The sequence below is a fragment of the Panthera tigris genome, chromosome B1 (assembly GCF_018350195.1).
Source record: "Panthera tigris isolate Pti1 chromosome B1, P.tigris_Pti1_mat1.1, whole genome shotgun sequence".
NCBI lineage: Eukaryota > Metazoa > Chordata > Mammalia > Carnivora > Felidae > Panthera > Panthera tigris.
In genome coordinates, this window is record NC_056663.1 from 50,843,476 (window position 1) to 50,867,604 (window position 24,129).

Sequence of the window (24,129 nt, forward strand, 5' to 3'; positions counted from 1 at the left end):
TTTTACATATGTGAAGATATTAATCACTCTTCTAAAGTTTAGTTGTGAAGCCCTCCAAGCTGGAAAGCTTCTTATTCTGGTCTTTCTCCAACTTGGCATTCCACATATTTCTAGTTGTTCCCGACTGTGAGCTCATCTTTTCTAGACTCTCAACCATGGGCAGCTGGTCCTGGAACAGGGACTGAGCAGCTGTGGGTTCTTGTGTTCCTTATTGTTCTCAGGGAGAACAGGGGTGGGCACAGCTGAGGACAGCAGCTGGCCTTCAGAGCTTGTCTGGTCCCCAATTTGTCCTGGATATCATCAGCTACCTGGGGCCCTTCCCTGTTTCTCTATACCAAACACTCACCTAAACATTGGCTGGAGAAGGGAAGAAGGAGCATGTAGGGATTCACTGGCCAAGCTGTGCCCACTTCCACATCTCTGCCAAATCCTGGCAGGCTGTTCCTAGCTACCACCCATGGTCACGGAACTTTCATGGCACTACACTCCTGTCTTGGTCTGTCTTTTCCTCTTGCTCATCTCAACCACACCTTTCTGTCTGCTAGGGATTCCTTGAAGCCTCTAGTCTCTTGAGAAGTTTACGTCTTATTCTTGAGTGTGGCTAGAGGCCTTCAGCCTGTTTAAAAAATTTTTAAATTAAATTTCTTATTTTGAGGTCATTGTAGATTTACTTGCAGCTGTAAAAAAAATAATACCCTTCAGTCAGTTTCCCCAGCGGGGGATCTTGCAAATCTGTGGTACATCACATCCAGGATATAGATGGTGATAGAGCCAACGTATGGGACAGTTCTATCACCACAAGGATCCCCTGTGTTGCCCTCTTATCGCCATGCCCCACCTCCTTCCCCACTCTCAGCTGATCCCTAACACCTGACAACTGCCAGTCTCTTCTCCATTTCTGTAATTCTGTCACATCATAGTTATATAAATGGAATCATACAGCATGTAACCTTTTGGGATTAGCTTTTCTCAATCAACGTAATTCCCGGGAGAGTCACTGAAAGTGTCATATATGTTAATTCTTTGTTCCCTTTAATTGCAGAGTAGTATTCCATGGTATGGCTCTGCCACACTTTGTTTAGCCATTCACCCATTGAAAGACATCTGGATTATTCCCAATTTTTGACTATTATGAATAAATATGCTATGAGTTTGTGTGCAGGTTTTGAACGTAGTTTACGTTCTCTGGGATAAATGGCCAAGAGTGTAACTGCTGGGTCACATGGTAGCTGCATGTTTACTTTTATAAGAAAGTGCCAGAATGTTTACTGAGTCGTCCCATTTTTACATTCCCATCAGCAGTGTATGAGCAATTCAATCTCTCCATCCTTGTCAGCATTTGATGTTGTCACTCTTATTTTTTAGCCATTCTGATAGGTGTGTAATGATATCTTATCGTGGCTTAAATTATTATTTCCCTAATGGTTAATGATTTGAACATCTTTTCATGTGCTTTCATGTCATTTATATGTCCTCAATGAAATGTCTTTGATAAAATGTTAGACATTTCTAATTGGATTTTTCATTTTTTTTTTACTGTTCAGTTTTGTGAGTTCTTTGTATGTTCTGAATACTAGTTCTATGCCAGATACATGGCTTGGAAATGCTTTCTTCTTGACTGTAGTTTATTTTTTTTTTTTTTTAAATCTTGATAATAGGGTCTTTTGCAGAGTAAAAGTTTTCAGAATTGATGAGTTTATATTTATCTTTTTTTTTCTTTCATGGTTTGTGCTTTTTGTGTGAAGTCTAAGAACTCTTTGCCTAGCCTTGATTCTGAAGATTTCTCCTATTTTTTTCCCTAAAAGTTATATATTTTTACATTTTACATTTAAGTCCACAATCCATTTTGAGTTAAATGCTTGAAGTTTGAGATTTGGTTTGAGGTTCATTTTTCTTAAGCCTATGGATATCCAGTTGCTAAAGCACCATTTGTTGAAACCTTTCCTCCACTGAATTGCTTCTGCACCTTTGTCATAAATCAGTTGGACATATTGTGGGTCTACTTCTGGATTCTTATTTTCTTCCATTGATCTATGTGTCCATCTCTCCATCACACTATCTCGGTTACTATAGCTTTATAGTAGTCCTTAATATTGGGCAGAGTCATCCTTCACATTTTGTTCTTTTTCAAGATTGTTTTTAGTTCAGGATTGTTTTTAGCTATTCTGAAGCCTGTGCTTTTCCATATAAATTTTAGAATAAACTTGTCTGTATTATGCTTCTGCTTATATAAGGTATTGAGAGTAGTCAGAATCATAAAGTGAGAAAGCAGAATGGTGGTTGCCAGGGGCTTGGTGGGGAGGAGAGAATGGGGAGTTGGTATTTAATGGGCATAGAGTTTCAGTTTTACAAGGTGAAAAGAGTTATAGGAATGGATGGTGGTAATGGTTGTAGAACATGTAAATGAATGTATTTAATACTATTGAACTGTACACTTAAAAATGACCAAGATAGTACATTTTATGTTATATGTATTTTACAATAGTAAAAAAGAATAAATACACAGAATAAACTTATCTATGTTTACAGAAAAATCTTGCTAGGATTTGATAGGGAATGTACTAAAATTATAGATCAATTTGGGGAGAATTGTCTTTACTGTGTTGAGTCTTTCAGTCTATGAGCATTTATTTCAGTTTTCTTTGATTTATAAGTGCTTTATACTTTTTAGTGTATAGATATTGTACATGTTTGTTAAGGTCATACCTAAGTTTTTGAGTTTTGTTGGAGTGATTGTAAGTGGTATTATGTCTTTAATTTTGGTTTCCATATGTTCATCGTTGGTATATAGAAATGTGGTTGATTTTTGTGTGTTCGTCTTGTATCTTCCAATATTGACGAACCCACATATTAGTTCTAGGAGAAGTGTGTGTATGTGTGTGTGTGTGTGTGTGTGTGTGTTATGTGTACATATTACTTAGGATTTTTTACGTAGACAACCATATCATCTGGAATTAGACAGTTTTATAACTCATATGCTTTTTATTTCTTTTTCTTGACTTATTGCAGTGGCTATATCTTCCAGTACTATGTTAAATAAGAGTGGTGAGAGTAGACATCTTTACCCTGTTCCCTATCTGAAACCCTTCAGTCTTTTCACGATTGTGAGGTTAAGTGTGTGTAGGTTTTTTGCAGATGTTCTTTATTGAGTTGAGGTAATTCTCCTCTTTTCTTAATTTGCTGAGAGTTTTATCATGAACAGGTCTTCCACCACCTGTTTTTATAAGTAAAGTTTTATTGGGACACAGGCACACTTAATTGCTTCATTTATTGTCTATGTCTGCTTATGCATTATAACATAGGACCTGAGTAGTTGTGATAGGGATCCTATGACCCTCAGAGCCTTTTTATAGAAAAAAGGTTTTCTGACTCCTCTTGTAGTTTCATGAAGTCTTTGTTTTGGTTTGCCTTTTTGCTTTTTTCTGTTAGAGTTACTCCTATCCCTTGATATCATAAGATGATTGCAAACTCTTAATCACTCCAGATGTGCATCTTCAATTAACTGAAACCTAGACCCCGAGTTGTTGGCCAGTGTCCATCTCAAAAGAAGGCAAAGTATGGATGTGTGTAGATCTAGCTGACTTCCAAAGGCCCTCCCTACTCAAACCTGCCTGTGTTTCTATCAGTGGTGGTATTTTGGGTAGTTCTTAGCCTGATAACTGCTGTTAACTCCTTACCTTGATCATCAGCCTGAACAAATTACTTGAACTGATTTATTTCACAGCCTGACCTTTCCTGTCCAGATTCCCTGACTTTTACTGTAGTCTGCATTGCTGTGTTTCAGAATGTTTACATGATGGCAAGATACATGCTTTTAGTGATCTCTAAAGTGTCCAGTGGAGTGTAGCATTCTAAAGTTGATGACTCCTTACACTGTGGTCACATATTTATTGTATTTTGTCTTTCTAAGGGAGTTTTCAAGTCTTTCACTTTGACAAGTTTGTTGTTTTGGCTGAAATGAGCTGGATAAATGATGGCCTCAGTCCTTAAGTTAGGAAATAAGCATATGTGCTCCTTTGATCTCTGAAAGGTAAACTTATTGTGGTTTTGTGCTTATTGATTATTAATTGTTAGAGATATTATGTCCTGAATCTCTCTACATACACATTTTGTTCTAGCTTGCTTGATCTACACTCTCCAGAGCCTGGCTTTACTAATAATATCCCTTTGTCTTCTCTTTGTGGAGCTTCCTTTTACCCAACTGCCTCCTACTTTCTCAGTGATGCCTTTCCTTACTCTCCAACACATTTTGACCCTCCTCTCTTATAAACTTCTAGCTATTTCTTTTCTTTGCTCTACTCATTTGGCACGTAATGAGACTGCTTGAAGACATCTTGCATTGTTGTCTTATCATTGTTTAACTTTACAGCAGTGATCTAATTTAATATATGCATCTATTTTCTTTATAACAGCATTTAAAGCTTCATGAGGGCTTATTTGTATACCCCCATGCCTATGCATGTTGATTTTGCACGGTAATTATTAGATGAATGAGAGAGTGATTGAGCGTGTACTCTGTGTAATATTGTGTTTGGAAGTTGTCTGTTCAATAAAATCCTTTTAGTAGTGCAGGTCAATAGATATTAATATTAATGAATTTCGATAAGTGGACATTCTGTTTTTAACTTTTCTTCCAGCCCAAACTATCTGTCTTTAGAAATTTGATTATGACTGCTTGTGTGAGCCCAATGTCTGACTTTTCAAATAGTTATTAGAGGAGATCGGAGCTTTTACATACGATTTGTGTTTAATATTTATGGAAGAGAAGTCTTTCTCCAAATATGTAAAAATATTGGTGAGTGAAGGAAATGGCTCCCGGAGTGACAGAAGAAAATACCTTAAAAAGATCTGCAGTTACCTACAGTTTCCCCAAGGTTGTGTTTACATAAAAAAGATACTGTTTTATGTTCTAGAATCCAGAAATGATTTTATGATTTAACAAGTTCCACAAAGAACCTTTGTAAGGTTATCAGTACCAGCATAACTACTATAGAGATCACACAGCAATACTAGTCTCTGGATTTATTGACTTTTCCGCGTTCCTTTAGTATCAGTCATATTTTTCTCCCGAGGGTACCACTTTCCTCTCTTGACTTAATACCCAGATATGGAGACCTATTTGTGCTGCCGTGTGTGATCCTGGGAAATGGATGCGTGTTTATCATCTCTCTCTACAGGACCTTTCGTGACCATAGGTATATGTTTGCTGCTTCAGTATAAACAGGCAGCGTTCAGAAATGTATTCTCTAGAGAGGGACAAGTTGGTTTGGTGGAAAGCACAGACATTTCATGTTTGGACAGTGATCATTGAACTTCAACTTCATATGGTTACTGGCTATGTGACCTTGAACAGATTTACCTCAATTTTCTCATTTGTAAAATGGAAACAGTGGCACCTGCCTCAAATGGATGTTTCTGGGAATAGATGAGACAATGAAGAAGGAGCCTTGCATGGTACCTGGCTCCTCGCTTATGTGCAGAATGTTTTTTTGCAGTATGATGTGTTCAACGGGGACGTTTAGGGGACAGTTTGCTTTGTCATTGACCCCTGTTCTGTAAAATTGGCTGATGGCTGTGTCATAACATCACACTCACCAAAAGAGCTGCAGTGTGGGACAGGGAGGCAACCAAGCCACAGGCTCATTGTAGCCTTAATTTCCTTTCCTGGGCCAGCCTTCCTTTCAGAAGGATTGGCTGCTGGATCCAGCTATGTGGCAGGGCAGCCGATCATTATTTAAGTCCATATTCTTCTCAGCTCTTGGGAAAACAGGGTCTCTCAGATGACTTTGGGTGGCCAACATGGGTGATGGGTGTGCATTTACTGAGTCTCCATTTTTCCCCCTTCCCAGAGATGGCATCCTTCCTGATTAGCCAACACCAGTTTCTCACAATTGAACTGTGGGTCATCGCACTCTCGGTCAATAGAGGAGTTCAGGTAGAGCTTGGGTAATTCTTTTTTTTTTTTCTTTTCTAATTTTTAAAAAAATTATTTTTAACTTCATTTTTTATTTTTTAGAATTTACATCCAAATTAGTTAGTATATAGTGAAGCAATGATTTCGGGAGTAGATTCCTTAATGCCCCTTACCCATTTAGCCCATCCCCCCTCCCACAACCCCTCCAGCAACCCTCAGTTTGTTCTCCAAATTTATGAGTCTCTTTTGTTTTGTCCCCCTCCCTGTTTTTATATTATTTTTGTTTCCTTTCCCTTATGTTCATCTGTTTTGTCTCTTAAAGTCCTCATATGAATGAAGTCATATGATTTTTGTCTTTCTCTGACTGACTAATTTCACTTAGCATACTACCCTCCAGTTCCATCCACGTAGTTGCAAATGGCAAGATTTCATTCTTTTTGATTGCTGAGTAATACTTCATTGTATATATCTACCACATTTTCTTTATCCATTCATCCATCGATGGACATTTGGGCTCTTTGCATACTTTGGCTATTGTTGATAGTGCTGCTATAAACAGAGGGGTGCATGTGTCCCTTTGAAACAGCACACCTATATCCCTTGGGTAAATGCCTAGTAGTGCAATTGCTGGGTCATAGGGTAGTTCTATTTTTAGTTTTTTGAGGAACCTCCATACTGTTTTCCAGAGTGGCTGCACCAGCTTGTATTGCCACCAACAATGCAAAAGAGATCCTCTTTCTCCGCATCCTCGCCAACATCTGTTGTTGCCTGAGTTGTTTATGTTAGCCATTCTGACAGGTGTGATGTGGTATCTTATTGTGGTCTTGATTTGTATTTCCCTGATGATGAGTGATGTTGAGCATTTTTTCATGTGTCGGTTGGCCATCTGGATGTCTTCTTTGGAGAAGTGTCTATTCATGTCTTTTGTCCATTTCTTCACTGGATTATTTGTTTTTTGGTGTTGAGTTTGATAAAGTTCTTTGTAGATTTTGGATACTAACCCTTTATCTGATATGTCATTTACAAATATCTTCTCCCATTCTGTTGGTTGCCTTTTAGTTTTGCTGATTGTTTCCTTCGCTGTGCAGCAGCTTTTTATTTTGATGAGGTCCCAGTAGTTCATTTTTTGCTTTTGTTTGGTTTCCCTTGCCTCCGGAGACGTGTTGAGTAAGAAATTGCTGCGGGCAAGATCAAAGAGGTTTTTGCCTGCTTTCTCCTCGAGGATTTTGATGGCTTCCTGTCTTACATTGAGGTCTTTCATCCACTTTGAGTTTATTTTTGTGTCTTGTGTAAGAAAGTGGTCCAGGTACATTCTTCTGCATGTCACTGTCCAGTTTTCCCAGCATCACTTGCTGAAAAGACTGTATTCCATTGGATATTCTTTCTGCTTTGTCAAATATTAGTTGCCCATACATTTGTGGGTCCATTTCTGGGTTCTCTATTCTATTCCATTGATCTGAGTGTCTGTTCTTGTGCCAGGAGATTCTTTATCAGGGTGTTTATAGAGCCGCAGTGGTGGCTGCGGTTGTTGGCATTGAGAGTGGCTGCCATCTCTGTGTTCCATTTTTCTTGAGTCCAGTGTCTTTTCCCTGATGTCTCATCACAGGTCCAACAAAGCATATAGCATCGGAAGAGGAGAGGAGGGCCGAGGGATGAAGTGTGGAATCCCAGTACCTAAGAGCAGAGGAAGAAGAGCCACTAGGGAGATCTAGAAAAAATAGTCAGAAAGGAGTACTCATGAAACCAAGAGAGGAGAGAATATCAAGAAGAAAGGGAGAATAGGCTGTAACTATTAGATTTGGTGAGTATAGAGATGAGAGGCCAGAGGCCAGTGAAATATGGGCTATGTGGTGAGAAAGTGGACACCAGAATAGATTACATTTCTTTCAACAAGCTTGACTGGAAAAGAAGGGAAATAGGGCAATAGTTAATGTTCAAAAAGGATATAGTGTTTAAAGATGGGCGATATTAAAAAAAAAGTGTGTATTTTGAAGGGGGGAAGATATGGGAGGATGGTGGAGAAGATAAATCCATTTAAATTTGTACTAATTTTGTCATTTTGCATGTGGATTCTGATCTTCTTTACTACCTGTCCTCTTTTGTGTTTTTAAAATTCATGGTTGTTTTCTTGGTCTGTCTGCCTTCCTTGCTCTCTCCCTGCCTCCATCCTTCCTTTTCCCTCTCTCCTCCTTCCTTCCTCTCCTCCTCTCCCTCCCCCCTTTTGAGATTTCTGACAATTTGTGTATTCGATCCTGTTTCTTACTATCCTGTCCTTCTGGATGTCATCAGTACCACATGGGATCTGGGTATGGCAACTTCTTACTGTACTTTTAGGAGGAGACTCATGTAGCCCTTTTGTCCCCATTCATCCATCCTCAGCAATATGTTAATCCTTCCTAATTATCTTTAAATTGTTACTGCATGATTTCTGTGTCACGGAGTATCTCAGAACATTGTATTCACCCTCAATTTACTAATTTTTCCACTTTCATGCTTAATTCTTTAAAGGTTTTGGGATGTAAGCCTATCCAGTTTCTGTCAAGAATTGTGGCATGGGAGATGAAACACACGAAACAGTTTCTTGATTTAGAGATGATACAAAGCCAGTGTAGGAAAATTTAGTTACTGCTCCCTAATAAGTATATTGTAACTCGTTTTTAGAGGGGGAGAGGTGAGTGCACTGAAGATGTCTGCAGTTCTGAAACTTCCTTTTTGTTCCTCTGTTCCCTCCCTCCTCCCCCTCCCTACCCTCTTCTCCCTCCCCCTTGTCTCAGCCAATTTGGTACTGAGGGTCTTAAGCCATGTTGGAGATAAGAATGGAAGCTGAAATATGAGAGATTATATGCACGGGCAGTTCACATAGGCATATGCTTGTGAACAAACCTGTTACCCTGGGCAATACATAGAGATGGGGGTAGCTGCTTCATGCTCACACAGGTTTCACTACCAGGCCTCTTGTCTGGGAGCCATTTCAGTCCCCTTCACGTGGCTCCTGTGAGAGCCTGACTGTCCGCTGTGACTGCCCTGGCTCTGCTGGTTCCTGCAGTGGGGTCTGACCCATCTGGGCTGGGCCTTCCTCCCAGGGCCTCTTCTCTGGAGTGAGGAGCTGTAAACTGTACAAGTCTGGAGCTGACTTAGGACGGCTGACGGAGATGCTGTGAAGCTGCTTCTTTGGAGAAGGTCTGTTTTCACTAGGAGAGGAGGAAATTCCACGCTGAAGGAGGCAGAAATGGCAGGCAAACCTGGTTCCCACTCTACTTGCTTCTGAGGTCTAACTGCCTTCCCGCCCTTCCTGCGGTGTCACTGTTCAACATTTCTTTGGGCTCCTTGAACCAAAAACCAGGTTCTCTATCTTTCTCTCCCTGTCTCTCTTTTTGTCTCAGCCTGTTCAAGTTGGATGTTGTCACTTGTCACCAACTGATAATAGGTGCCTTTCTTACACTTAACTCCAGATTTGGTTTTAATGGGAAATGAATGAGAGTTGCCTGTTTCAAGGCAGTGGCCTCTAGCTAGCCCTTCCCAAGAGCCATAGTTGGAAGGCTCTGGTAGAGCTACATGTGTGCTAAACATTTAGACTGTTCCAGTTTTCCCTGTTGTTTTCAAACATCCTGCCACTGGTGGGGATTCCTGCCTAATGCGTCACTGGGAAGCCCACCCCACAGTGGTGCCTGTGGAAGCTGTGGATTTGCTTCTTCATGGCATTGCCCACAGATTGAGCATTTCCCTCCAGGCCGTAGCATGTGACATATTTAGGTTGCCAGAACCACATGAGTGCTAGAACCTCGCTCATCAATATGATTCGGTTACTTCCTTTTTTTTTCCTAGAAAAATAAAACACTCTATTAAAGTAGCATTACTGGGGCACCCTGGGTGGCTCAGTTGGTTAAGTGGCCAACTCTTGATTTTGGCTCAGGTAATGATCTCATGGTTGTGGGATTAAGCCCCATGTTGGGCTCTGTGCTGGCCGTGGGGCCTGCTTAACATTCTCTCCCTCTTCCTTTGCCCCACCCCTGCTCGTGCTCTTGCACTGTCTCAAAAAAATAAATAAATAAAAAAGCATTACCAATGATTGCCATTCTTCCTCACTGCAGGAGGTAACATTTATAGATAGGCAAACTCCCAGTATAAACTAACAGCTTTGTTGTTAAGCCCAACTGTTATCAAGTATTATATCATAAAAGTTTGGCTCTTCCCCTTCACCTCTACTTTAAAGAAAACTTTTTACTAGTCTTCCACATTCAGCATTTCAGAAATTAATGATCACAGAGTTCATGGCCTATACAATGACTCCCATAAGCCATGTAAATCTTTTCTCCAAGGGCCAATCTCCAATGGCCAAACAAGGTGAGAAGTTGTTGTGGCCCAGTGGGATGGCCACTCAGGGTGGGCTCATGAGTTCTGGGTTTTGCCTGTGCTGCTGAGCTCTGAGCAACTTTGTGCAATTTACTTATCTCCTCTGGCTTTTTGTTTAATTTTAAAAGAATGCTTGCAAGCCAAGTTCCTATAGGTTCTTTTTCCATTCATGCAATGATTTTAAGTGGTTTCTTCGTATTATGCTTAACACTTCCTCTCTTCCCTTCACAATGAATCTCCTTTCCTCAGAAGTTAATAACTTGAGCCCTAAGCCCTTCATCTTTCTTGCATTGTTGCACTTGCTTTTTCTTTTTTTCTCCTCTCCTGTTCTTTTTCTCCCTTGAGGAAAAGGCAGAGAAAGAGAAAGAAAATGGAGGCATGCAACATAGATGCAAATATAGTTACAACTTTTCCGGATAGTCTCATTCTCAGTCTGGAGGAAGTTGCTTTGGCAACAGTGAATCTCTCTTTCTCTCTGCCTCTGAACTAAGTTTATCCTTCCTTATTATTATTTCATTTCTATGGAATATGGCTACTTACAGTTTTCTTTTAAATTATAGTTTTCTTCTTGAAATTTCTTAGAGACCATTTTTTTTAATGTATCTGAATGTTTGAAAGTACAATTGAAGCAAATCCATGGGCTGTTTAAGAGTAGAACCCCACCATGATTTCCCCAATGAGCAAAAATTCTTTCCACCAGACCACATGTGGACCTTGTTCTTTGCAGACTGTTAGCTCGTACCAGCCTGCAACTCTGTCTCCTAAAAGTGAAATTTGTGTACAATTTTGACTAGTTTCCTCCTAATTACTGCATACCAGGTCTTGCACACTGGCCATGTAGCAAGCCATTGTCCTATAAACTGTGAGTCAAGAAAGAGAAATGGCAAACAGAATGCACAGGCAGGTTGATGTTGGTGCTGGGGAAATGCTTGGGCAAGATGTCACAACAAAGATTGAAGCAGAAGTAGTTCTGGGGGCAGAAGTAGTCAGGAGAGGGCCTGACACCAGAAGGAGGTAGCAGACCTGGTCAGACCTGCCCACAAGGTCTAGTCTTAGGGAAGTCTCAGATTGCCATCAGGAAGGGGTTGATCAGGAGAGACCCATGCATGGGTGGTCTCTGATCCAGAGACCATACATGGCCAGCCTGGATGAGGTGAAGTGCAGGAGTCCTCCTGTGAAGCTGCTGGCACCCACTTGCCACTTGAGGCCTCCTGCTCTTGGCTTAAGCCCCAGGGCCTAATTAGGGAAGTCCAAAGCCATCCTTAAGATTGGAGTGTGTGTGTGTGTGTGTGTTGTGTGTATAGGATGCTTATGTTCACTTGGTTACCTCCGCCTCTAGGTTCCTGCATCCCCAAACACTCTTTTTTTTTTGCACTGAATTGACCCCTTTAGCATTGTATCGACCAAACCCCCACTCATGATAAAGGTGGGAATGTTCTAGACTTCACTGAAGACTGGGGAGTGACAGAGGAGTGACCGAGTGCATATGGCACAGCACAGAGGTGCGATCCAGCCTTGGATACACCTGATCCCAAGTGCTGCTGGCTGGCCCTCCAGTCGCAGTTCCCTGCAGCCTGTTTCAACGTGCAGGGCGAACCTCGCACCTCTCAGGATCCAACCTCTCACCTATCCCTGTCCTCATTTTTTTGCCCCCACCCCCTTCCTGAGAAAATGTAAATCTTCTCTTACACAGAACAGATTTAGCACTTCTCTTTGACATGGGTTCTAGTTAATACCCATGCTTTAAGGGCCTCACCTTGTATTTTAAAAACCATAGCAAGTTATTTTCCCAGAGATGGTGGACTTTTCCTACATTGACCTAGGATTACATTTTGTGATGTTGGAGCTTGAATTGGATGCCAAACTAAGTAGGAGAGAGAATGGGGAGACTGAATGGTAATGAGTGATTTGGTTTGGAGGGCTCTTTTTTCCGCTAAGGGGTATGTGTGAGCTCCCTTTGTCTTGTCACGCGTATTACATTTTAGTGGATGATTATGTATGTACGTATGTATTTTTAATGTTTATTTTATTTTTTGAGAGAGAGAGAGAGAGAGAGAGCAAGCGAGAGAGAGAGAGCATGTGCACAATGGGGGGAGGGGCAGAGATAGAGGGAGACACAGAATCTGAAGCAGGCTTCAGGCTCCAAGCTGTCAGCACAGAGCCCAACGTGGAATTCAAATCCACAAGCCATGAGATCATGACCTGAGCTGAAGCTGGACGCTTAACTGACTGAGCCACCCAGGCACCCCTGAATGATTTAAAAAGTTAATAATCTCTTAAGGAGTTTATAGTTTTGTCAGGAAGGCAGACATAACATAGATGAGCACAATTAAGCCATGAACTTTGTGGCACTGTTGAGGGGGTGAATTTATCAAGAATTTGGAAACGGTTAACTGAATTTATGTTGTGTACACAGTATTTAAATGAAATTTGGACTCCCATCTAACTTATCACTAATTCAGATACAGTTATTTTTCCAGATTAAAAACAAAAATGTAAAGGCATATTTTCAGAGATTTTTAAAAGGCACCAAAGTTTACTTAATTTCATTTTAGCATCAGCAAATGACAATCCAATTTTAATAGTTATTTTGAATTTAGTACCTCTAAAACTCAGGGTGGTTTTGTTTTCTGGCTAATTATTCTACTGGGGAAACATTTCCAGGTTAGGATAAAATATTGTTTTTGGACATTTTGTTTTGTGACATATTTCCTTGTATTTTAAAAATCTCTTGGGTATTTTAAGGGAAATTTAATCCATCTGCTTTTGATCTAAATGTAATTCACTCAGAATAATGGAAAAATATTTGATATGCAGAGAAATCTATTGATGCTCTTAAAGCTTTTCTCCTGGGGAATAAGAAATCATAGTTTTTCCACGAGTAAATCACAAACTTACAATGTCTAATTTTTCTGCTTATTTAATGAAACCTGAGTTAAGCATCAATTGGGCAGTCCAAATCAGTTTTTAATTTTTTAAAACTTCCTTTTCAAACCATGCATAGGATATTTTCTTCAAGGAGGTTTTCTTTTTCTCTTATCCTGACAGTTTTATCTACTACCCTATTTTTTTTTTCAATGATTTTGGAAGATTTAAGGTAATAAAATGATTTTGATGTCTGTGGATTAATAGTGTCTGCATTTAAGATGTTTCAGACCTGTCAGAAGCCTGGAAATGGCATTTGAATATATTTCTTAATTTTAATTTTAAAACACTTCCTCTGAGATTTAGCTACCAGTCCTAAGGGAATATTTTGAATTTGAAAGAGGAAGTTCAGGCCAAGGTACAGCCAAACTCTGTACTCTTGGAAGACCTGAAATCCAATTACAAATAATAAAAGAGGTCATGATATCACTATTATGGTTTGTAAGTGCCATGTGAAAGAACTCAATGGGGAATTAGATCATAAGAGGGTCTTGGGTGGCCACTAATTGAAGGGCAGGGCCTGGTGTTTTAGCCACTTGGCTGCTCCAACACACTGTTCTTTCCGTATCTGTTTTCAGGGGTGGGGGGTGGGGGCCTTCATCCCACTTTCCAGGACTGACTTCTTCTGACCCCCTAAGGACAGTGGCTCTCACAGCTCTAATCTTCCAAGGGTAGGCTCTGCATCTTTGATTTGGGCCTTGGCCTTTTGCCTTCATATTCCCTTTCTCCACTGGAAGCCAACCTGCCGGAAGTCTGGGCAGGAGCCTCTCTCCTGCTCCACAGCCCTCTGCTGCCCTCTGCTGCCCACAGCAAATGGCAGTAAACCCTCCTGTCTCAGTGGGCCTGTGGGATCTGATGCCTGGGTGGTTGCAGTAGTCTTCTGGCCTCTTTCCTGTAGTTAGCAAGCAGATCATAGCCAGACAAGTCTTCCTCAAATATCACTTCACATGAGAATCAGCTCAGTTATAGCGATTAGGTGCACAGACTGGATATAGACTGCCTGGGTGAAGCTCCAGCTCTGCCCTTTATTGTCTGTATGACCTTGAGTAAGTTGTGCGACCTTGGGCAAGTTTAGTTGAAGTCTGTATGCCTCAGATTCCTGGCCTGAAAAATGGGTTGATAATGCTCATATGAGGTAAGTATTATTTTATGAGGGATAAATGAAATAAGTGTTTAGAGCAGTGGCACATAGTAAGTTCTAAATAAATATTAGTTATTGTTATACTTACCACCCTGCCCCCCTTTATTTAGGATTTACTGTAGACCAGCATTTCCCAAAATGTGGGGGCCCTAACACAAGACAATATTAGATGGTTCAAGGGTATGGCATTGAATGACATGGACCACAGTGAGAAAACCATTCCTTTTTTTCTAGTGTCTTTCAGCTCTTCTGATTGTATCAAGGTACAAATGTCAGTTTGGTGCTAGAATGCTTTTAATCCTCCAACACTTGTTAGAGGCCTCATGCTTACAGGTTGCTATAAGCATTGACAATTTAATAGCACCCATTTTAACAGTATTTTTTATTTCTGGCAAATGATACTGGTTTTCATTTTACAGTTGTATTATAAAATTTCTTTTATAAAGTTAATAATAAATTATAAAATTTCCTTCAAAAACTAACATAGGTTTTAAAGAAGTTAGTTTAGGGGTGCCTGGCTGGCTCAGTCAGGGGAGTATGTGACTCTTGATCTTGGGGTTGTGAATTCGAGCCCCACATTGAGTGTAGTAGAGATTACTAAAAAAAATAAATAAACTTTAAGAAGAAGTTAGTTAAAAGAATGTTAAGTAAATAATAAATCATGCTATGATTTCAAATATGGCAAAAATCACGAACATGGTGCCTGAAGTTGAGGAAACCCCATGAAAGAGCATATGACTTGGGACTTCGTAGTTGGTCCTCAGCTGGCCTGGGGCCCTTCCTGCTCCCCTTGTGGACCTTCTGCTTTGTCCACACTCTTTTGCTAATTGCTGCCATGTCTTGAGAATTCCTGCCCTTGATTTTTTTCTCAAGAATTCCCCCCAGGTTCTGCTTTTTGGATTTTCAGTCGTCCTTCAAGGCCCCATTAAAAGTAATATCCTCTGTAAGGCCTCCTTGAACCGCTGGCTTTAGTCTTCTCTCCTTCCTTCAAACTCTCATTCTTTGTCTGTTCCATTTATTGGCAGTCATTTTTTGGCATATGATATTTGTTATTTCCATTTCCCTGTCCTGTTTCTGCAACTGGAAGAAAAGGACTTGGAAGCTCCTTGAGGGTGGGGACAGTGTCTTAGTCATCTTGTATCTCCTTTAGGCTTGATACAGTGCCTTGGATGCAGTAAATGTTGCTTAATGCTCTAATTGTTGTGTGTGCACATTGAGGTGTCATTTATATAGCATAAAATTCACCTGTTCTGGGTGTGCAGTTTGATGATTTTAATACTGTATGCAGTTGTGAAGCCATTGACACAGTCCCATCTAAAACACTAGGATTCCCTCCAAAGTTCTCTCCTGCCTATTTGAAGCCCTCTCCTACCCCAGTCCCAGACAACAAGCAGTCTCCCTTCTCTATATATACTTTTACCCTTTTATCGAAATGGAATCATACAATATGTAGTCTTTTCTGTCTAGCTTCTTTCACTTAGTGCAGTGTTTCTGAGGTTCACCCATGTTGCTGCATGTATTAGTAATCTGTGCCTTTTTGTCCTGTAGCAGCAATAGACTATAATTTGTTTATCCATTTATCATGTTGTGAACTTTGGGACTGTATTGAGTTTTTGGCTATTAAGGATTGTGTTTTGACGAATGTTCACACACAGGTCTTTGTGTAGACATATGTTTTCTCAAAGATAGACTATGGTGAGTATAAGTTGAACTTTTAAAAATCCTGCCAGACTGTTTACCATTCTGTATTCCCACCAGCAGGTGTTATGAGGGTTCCAGTTTCTAGCAGCCTCACCAACACTTTATATTATCTCATTCTTTCCTTTTAGCCTTTTTAGTGGGTGGTGAAGGATGAATCAAGGATGACTCTTGGATTTTCAGGTTGAGCAGCTAAGTGTTTGGTGCTACTATTAAATGGAGGCTGAAAGAGGAATGAAAATTTTTTTTAATATTTTAATTATTTTTGAGAGACAGAGAGCATGAAGGAAAGGGGAAAGGGAAAGGACAGAGAGGGGGACAGAGGATCCAAAGCGGGCTCTGCGCTGACAGCAGTGAGTCTGATGTGGGGCTTAAACCCACGAACGGTGAGATCATGACCTGAGCTGAAGTTGGACACACAACCGACTGAACTACCCAGGTGCCCCCCAGAATGAACTTCTGTGAGAAAATCATGAGTTCTGGTTTGACAAGGTAGATTTTGAGGTATCTATTAATCATTCAAAGGGAATGTTAAGTACGTAGTGGGATGTATGAAGCTACCTGTGTTCATTCTGTTTTCCTGAACTCATTAAATAATGGAATCTGGAATAGTTGCTTCAATTACCTGTACTCTAAACATGTGTTTAATGGTCTGGACAAGTCACATAACTTCTCCTGATGTCAGTTTCTCATCTATAGAGTAAAATAACACCTGTCTTCCTCCAAAGATTGGGTGAGGAGTGAATGAATTAAGGAATGTGAAAGTGCTTATTAGCATAATTATTAATGCATGATTACCTTTTTATTTCATTGCTGTGTTCATTGTGCCTTCTAACCCTACTTTTTGTACATAAGCACGTACTCAGTAAATACTGGCTTAGTAAATCAGTAAATGCAGATAATGACTAAGTGCATAATGGGGAGAAGGAAGAGAGGAGAAAGAAGAAAGAAAGAGGAGACTGAGGAGAGGGAGGCGGGGGAGGAGAGGACAGCAGAAAGAGAGAATGGGTAGGATTTGGATGGGCCTCAGAAGGGATGGTCATCAAAATTCCACATTTGAGCTTTGTGGAAACGCAATGTTCTTTTATTTATGACATCAGGAAGGAACATGAAAGAGTTAGGAATTGGGGAGCTATTTAAATAATAACACTTATTATGTAAAGTGTGGTATTTCTTAAGTGTCTTTATATTAGACTTTAAGCTTCTTGAGGGCTGGGGTGATTTCTGATATGCCTCTGGATTTTCTAGAACCTCAGCTTACTGCTTTAAGCATAAATGAACACGTGTAAATGTGTATAAAATGAATGAATAAACCTTTTAAACTCTCTTTGTTCTATCTAAAGTGACATGTATTTGATATTTGGTTGGTCAGTAGATGACCCTTCAGCTTACTTCCTTCTTGTGTTCCTAGGACGTCGTGAGTGTGCTTCTGTCATAGCTGATGGGTGACCTGTAGTTGTAATTACTTGTTTACAAACATGCTCCATGATGGCAGTGGTTCCTTATTCCTGTCATATGCCTGGCATGTGCTGGTTGTTTAGATAATGTTTGAGAGAACTATCCCTGAGTGGATATCAGTATTCAAAACTTAATGAATATCTGGGAAAGAAGACCAGATCCATGCCCTTTGGGGTTTCAGATTATAGACCTAACGATCTAAATCTAAGGAGGGAAAAGAGGGTGGGGAAATGGTTCAATAATTCTATTTTCCCTCATTTAAAAAAAAAAAAACATCTTAAAAAGTTTATTTAGAGAGAAAGAGATGGAGAGAGAGAGAGAATACCAAGCCCCACATGGGGCTTGATCTCACAACTGTGAGATCATGACCTGAGCTGAAATCCAGAGTCACATGCTTAACTGACTGAGCCACCCAGGTGCCCCTATTTTCTCTCATTTCTTCTTTTAAAAAAATGTTTATTTTCGAAGAGAGTGAGAGACACAGTGCGAGCAGGGGAGGGGCAGAGAGGGAAGGAGAGACAGAATCTGAAGCAGGCTTCATGCTCTGAGCTGTCAGCATAGAGCCCAATGCGGGGCTCGAACTTATGAACCGTGAGATCGTGACCTCAGCCAAAGTCGTATGCTTGACCGACTGAGCCACCCAAGTGCCCACCCATCATTTTCTGTCTAATGGACGAAGTAGATATATTCTTAGTATGGTTAGGGAGTACCTTCCCACTGCCATCTCACATTTTAGGTGACAATATTAGCTCATGTTGTAAATATTCTGAGAGTCACAACCTCAAAAGTTCTTGTTAGTTTAGCTCATTAAGAAGTATTTTTCTGGACTGGCCTAAAACAAAGTATTTTAAACATTATTTAAAAAAAAATTTTTTTTTTTAACGTTTATTTATTTTTGAGACAGAGAGAGACAGAGCATGAACGGGGGAGGGTCAGAGAGAGGGAGACACAGAATCTGAAACAGGCTCCAGGCTCTGAGCTGTCAGCACAGAGCCCGACGCGGGGCTTGAACTCACGGACCGTGAGATCATGACCTGAGCTGAAGTCGTCCGCTTAACCGACTGAGCCACCCAGGCGCCCCTAAACATTATTTTTTAATAAAAACGTTTGTTAAAATCTGGTATGAACCTCGTACCTATACATCATAAAAAAAGAGCTACTGTGGTTGCTGCAGGTGGTGATGTCCTAGAACCTTGCCTACTTATTCTTTCTTTGTCTAGTTTGAAGGCCCTGCAGCCTCTGGGGAGCTCCAGGGCTCCCTGGAAGAAAGTTTGAAAACCCACAGGTTTACATGAAGTTTGTACATTTTGACCCCCTGTTTCTTCTCTTACTCACATAGACTGTGCTAAGTCAGTAGGAACACTTAACCATGCTACCATCAGCAACCACTAACTTACAGGCTATGTAAAACTTTTAAGAATCAGCCTTTTCTGGTTGTATTTTCTGTCTGAGAGCTTGAATCAAAAGAAGGTTTTGAGGCTCCAATAAATCATAAACAGTACACACTGGGAAGAAAATTCCCCGTGTCTGTGAATTTACCATAGTGAGTTTACATTCTAGGGTCGGTGTCCTGTGTAGGTACAGAGTGTGCCCTGTCCAAATAGGTGGCTGGGAGAGGGAACCACAGAGGGGTGGAAGAGAGACTGGGATTAAAGTGAAGTCAGATCCTGGGTTAGTATTGGGGAGGCCTCCCTAAGCCTGCTGGGCTCAGGGTGCCTGTGAAGAGTTACCCGAGTTGTGGGAAGAGAAGATTTGCTAACATGTAGCCTAGGTGTCCGTCAAAAGTTTGAACTCCCTAGGGCCCGGCAGTTAGGGAAAGAGGACAGAGTGACTGCGTGCTTCAAGGAGGGCCTGGAAATCCAAGAGGGTGCACAGAAGGGAGTATTTGGAGAGGCCGGGAATGCTGGTGTTGACTAAGTATATCCAAGAAGTCAGAACAAAGTAAGGCACTAGAATGTGCTGAGTGGATTCCTGAAGCAGATTCACATGGTCAAGGTTTTAGGTAATGCGTAGTATTTTTTTATAAGAAGGACTTTGGTAGGCTTACCTTGGGCTGTAATCATTCACAACAATGAAAAATACTGGAGAGATGGATTGCAACTTTATTTTTATTGAGATATAATTCATGTACCATAAAATTCATCTTTTCATAGTAAACAGTTGAACAGTTTTTAGTATATTTACGAAGCTGTGCAACCATCACTACTAGTTCTAGAACATTTTCATCACGCCAGAAGGAAACCCCGTACCCAGGAGCCCCTCCCCATTCTTCTCTCTGCCCTGGCATCCACTAGTCTGTTTTCTGCGCCTATGGGTCTGTCTATTCTGGACCTTTCATATAAATAGGAATATACAATATGTGGCTTTTGTGTCTGGCTTCTTTCACTTAGCATGTTTTTTTTCAGAGATTCACCCATGTTAAAGCATTGTATCAGTGTTTAATCCCTTTTTATGGCTGAATAATATTCCATTGCATGTTTACACCACTTTTTGTTTACCTGTTCAACTGTTGATGGATATTTGGGTCACTTTCACTTTTTGGCTGCTATAAATAACACTGTTAGGAACATTTGTGTACAAGTTTTTGATCCACTTTGACAATCTCTGTCTTACTAGGCACATTTAGACCATTGATGTTCAAGATGATTATTGATATGGTTGGATAACTATCTACCATATTCATTACTGTTTTCTATTTGTTGCCATTGTATATTTGTTCCTATTTTTGTCTTCTACTTTTTTCTGCTTTTTGTGGTTTTGAGAATTTTATATGAACTCATTTTTTCTCTTTTCTCAGTATATCAGTTACAGTTTTTTAAAAGACTTTTTTTAGGGGCACCTAGGTGGCTTAGTTGGTTAAGTTCCAACTTCGGCTCAGGTTATGATCTCATGGTTTGCAAGTTCAAGCCCTGCATCAGGCTCTGTGCTGACAGCTCAGAGTCTGGAGCCTGCTTTGGACTCTGTGTCTCCTCTCCCTGCCCTTCCCTCACTCACACTCTATGTCTCTCTCTCTCTCTCTCTAAAAAATAAATAAGCATTAAAAATATAGAAAAAACCTTTGTTTAGTGATTGCCTTAGAGTTTGCAGTATACATTTACAACGAATCCAAATCCACTTCCACCTAACACTGTACTACTTTAGGGGGTGTCTTATAATAACAAAATAATCCTGATAACTCTCTTCCACCCTCAAATCATCACTGTCTTTCATTTCACTTATAAATAAGCATATACTTGTACACACAGACACAGACATACACACATATGTATAGACATAAGCATAAATAAGTACATTGCTGTTATCTTGAACAAACTCTTATCTGTTAGATCAATTAAAAATAAGAAAAATAAAAGTTCTTATTTTACTTTCACTTTTTCCATCTTCAGTGCTCTTCCTTTATGTAAATACAGCTTTCTAATCGTGAAAAGGTATTAGGTTATTTACCATAAAAGGTAAAAGGTAGTATCATCTCAATAGACACACATGCTTTCTGTGTGTCTATTGAGATGATTGAGTAGTTTCTGTCCCTTCTTTTATTAATATGCTATAGTACATTGATTTTTTTCTGTGTTGAACCAACCTTATATTTCTGGGTTAAATCCCACTTGGTCATAGTTTATAATCCTTTGTATATGTTGCCAGATTCAGTTTGGTAGTATTTTGTTGAGAATTTTTGCATCTATATCCATAAGAGATATTGCTCTGTAGTTTTCCTGTAATATCTTTGTCTGATTTAAAAAAAATAGTTTTTTCTATTCTCAATTTCCCTTATTTCCACTCTAGTCTTTATTATTTTTCATTGGTTATTTAGGAGCATTTTTCCCCTTGTATTTGTGATTTTCCCAATCTTTTTATCTTGTTATTGATTTCTACTTTTCTTCCATTGTGGTTGAAGAAATACTTTGTATGATTTGAATCCTTTTAAGTTTATTGAGGCTTGTTTTATGGTTTAATATATTGTCTGTCTTCGAGAATGGTCCATGTGCACTTGAGAAGAATTGCATTCTGCTGTTGTTGAGTGGATTATTCTATAGTTGTCTCTTTGGTCTAGTTGCTTTACAGTGTTGTTCAAGTCTTCTGTTCCTTGCTGATTGTCTATATTGTTGTTCTATTATTGAAAGTAGAGTCTTGAAGTTACCACCTATTATTGAAGAATTGTCTATTTGTTGAATTGTCTGTTTCTTCCTTCAATTATTTTGTATTTTATTTATATATTTTAGAGCTCTTTTGTCGTGTATATATGTTTATAATGATTGCATCTTCTTGATAAATTGGCCCTTTTATGACTAAAAAAGATTTTTATTTGTCTTTATTTAAAATTTTTTTAAATGTGTATTTATTTTTGAGAAAGAGAGACACAGAGTGTGAGTGTGGAAGGAGCAGAGAGAGAAGGAAACACAGAATCTGAAGCAGGCTCCAGGCTCCGAGCTGTCAGTACAGAGCCTGATGTGGGGCTTGAACTCACAAACTGCGAGATCATGAGCCGAGTGAAAGTTGGATGCTTTACCAACTGTGCCACCTAGGCACCCCTATTTGTCTTTAGTAACAATTTTTTTCTTAAAATTTATTTTGTCTGATATTAATATAACCATTTCAGCTTTCTTTTGGTTGATGTTTGCATGGTGTATATTTTTTCATTCTTTTACTTTCAACCTCTTTGTGTCTTTGAATCTAAAGTGTGTCTCTTGTAGACAGCACATAGTTGGATTATGTATTTTAAATCCATTCTTCCAGTCTCTGTCTTTTAATTTGAGTCTTTAGTTCATTTAAGTTTAATGTAAATATTGATGAGACTGTATTTATTTTTGCCATTTTGCTGTTTTCTGTATGTCTTTGTCTTTTTTGTCCCTCTCTCTTCCATTACAGTCTTCTTTTGTGTTAGATATTTTTGTATGATAACTTTATAATTCCCCTATTTTCTTTGTGGTTGCTCTTAAGTTTATGTCTTTTTTTAAGTTTATTTATTTATTTTGAGAGAGAGAGAGAGAGAGGAGAGAGAATGAGTGGAAGAGGGGCAGAGAGAGAGAGGGAGAGAGAGAATTCCAAGCAGGCTCCACACTGTCAGTCCAAAACAGGAGTCCAACACAAGTCTTGATCCCATGAACTGTGTGATCATTAACTGAGCCAATGACAAGAGTTGGATGCTTAACCAACTGAGCCACCCAGGCTCAGCCCCTGAGCCCCAGCCCCTCTTGAGTATTCCTTATAGGGCAGATCTACTAGCAATAAGTGTTCTGGTTTTGTTTATCTAGGGATGTCTTAGGGTGTCTGATTTTTGAAGGAGATTTTTGCTGATGTAGAATTCTTGGTGGATGTTTTTTTTCTTTCAGCACTTTGAATATGTCATCCCACTGCTTTCTGGCCTCCATGGCTTCCGGTGAGCAATCGGCTGTTAATCTTCTTAAGGTCCCTGATATGTGAGGAGTCACTTTTCTCTTGCTGCTTTTAAGACTCTTTCTTCATCTTTCATTTGTAATCAAACTGTTTATTATAAATTGCAAATCCACCGTCATCCTGCTCATGTTTCATCACTCTTATTTGGAAGGATTGCACAGAACACTTGTTAGTGCTTTAATTCAACACTTACAATATCTTGTGGCATTTCTCTGATCTATCAATTTGTGATTTAGTAATATGTGATTTTGTTTTTCATGATCATATATCATAGTTTTATGGAACTTTAGAATAATATTTATGCGATCCATAGCCATAATTTATTCTCCTTATAGATTCATTGAGCACCTGCATAATATGGAAGCCTTATGCAAGACTTTCAGTTTTCTTGGATTAGTGACACAGCATGGCACAGCCTGAGAATGACACATCTGGTTGATAAAAGACATACTCAACTAAGTCCTGTACAATTAGAATGAAGGTGTATTGGGTTTAGACAGAATATTTTGGGACCACAGAAGAGGAAGTTACTGATTTTTATATTTGCTAGATGAGCAAACTGAGGAATGTATAGATTAAGCAATTTGGGACCTTGAGGTTAAATACCTTAGAGCCAAGGACTAGAACTTGCTGTTCTGGGCTCTTTCTATGAAACCATGGGGATTCTAGAGTATAGCTACCCTGTACTTTCAAGCATCAAAGGTCACAATGATATCTTAAATGAAATAGCAGAAAATGGTTTATCAGAAGTCAATGCTGTTGGTGCGAGGACTTGGGTACCATACCGTGGCTTCTTGTTTTTGCATGTATTAACTGAGCTGCAGAGGATGAGGCTTTAAAAGATGTGCATGCTATAAATAAAAATAAACAGTATTTATTTATACTTATTAAATTGTAGTGGTATGAATTTAGTAAACAAGTGACTGTGTTGAAACTTGAGGTTCAAAATATGAAAATATACTTAATTTTACTAAATCCACCCCTGAGTTTGTTCTTTCCCTTTTAATTGATATTTATGTTTTGCAAAGAATTCTCTCCCCCCCTTCATATCCAGGAAAATTTTGCATGGGTACAGCTTACATTAGAATTTCCTTAATAATAGGATTCACTGTTCAATCAGAACTATGTTCTTTTCCCATAGGGTAAAGCATGACTTATTTGGGCATACAGTTTTAATTTTAATCTGCATGCCTCCTTTTCTATCCTCCCATGATTCTTTGCAGCAGGGCAAGGAAAAGCAAGTCTT

At 39.5% G+C, this 24,129-nt stretch overlaps 1 protein-coding gene across 7 annotated transcripts in view; it reads left to right on the forward strand.

Moving 5' to 3' along the window:
- Positions 1-24,129, forward strand: part of MSRA (methionine sulfoxide reductase A) — a 455,631-nt gene that overhangs the window by 20,613 nt on the left and 410,889 nt on the right. The gene's annotated exons all lie outside the window — the stretch shown is intronic.